Source organism: Sinocyclocheilus rhinocerous, unplaced genomic scaffold (genome assembly GCF_001515625.1).
Source record: "Sinocyclocheilus rhinocerous isolate Xijiao unplaced genomic scaffold, SAMN03320098_v1.1 scaffold3132, whole genome shotgun sequence".
NCBI classification, from domain to species: domain Eukaryota; kingdom Metazoa; phylum Chordata; class Actinopteri; order Cypriniformes; family Cyprinidae; genus Sinocyclocheilus; species Sinocyclocheilus rhinocerous.
The window spans coordinates 1-366 of record NW_015652320.1 but is presented as its reverse complement, the minus strand read 5'-3'; positions in this window follow the sequence as shown (position 1 = coordinate 366).

Genomic DNA, 366 nt, shown 5'->3' with positions numbered 1-366 from the left:
AAGTATTGCTGCTGCGATTTTATTGATAAAATAAAATAGTTTTATTGTTTTTTTGAGATTTTTCTTTGGCAGATCAAATCTGTTTGCGCGATAAAGTTAGTTTTAAGTTCTATATTCCAGATAACCGCGTTGTTTAAGGGACCGTCTGCAAATTCCAGTGAAAAACCATAAACAATGCCCAATCATTCTTTCAAATGAATGATTTTACAATGTTGTAGTAAATGCAAACTGACTTACGGAAAGTGAGCTGCAACAATTGGAAAGTGTACTTGTATAAAGACGGATAATGGAGGTAAATAGTTGAGTATGGCACTTCACTGAGTTCATAAGAAGAGAGGTATTGGCAACATGTCACCTGTATTAAAT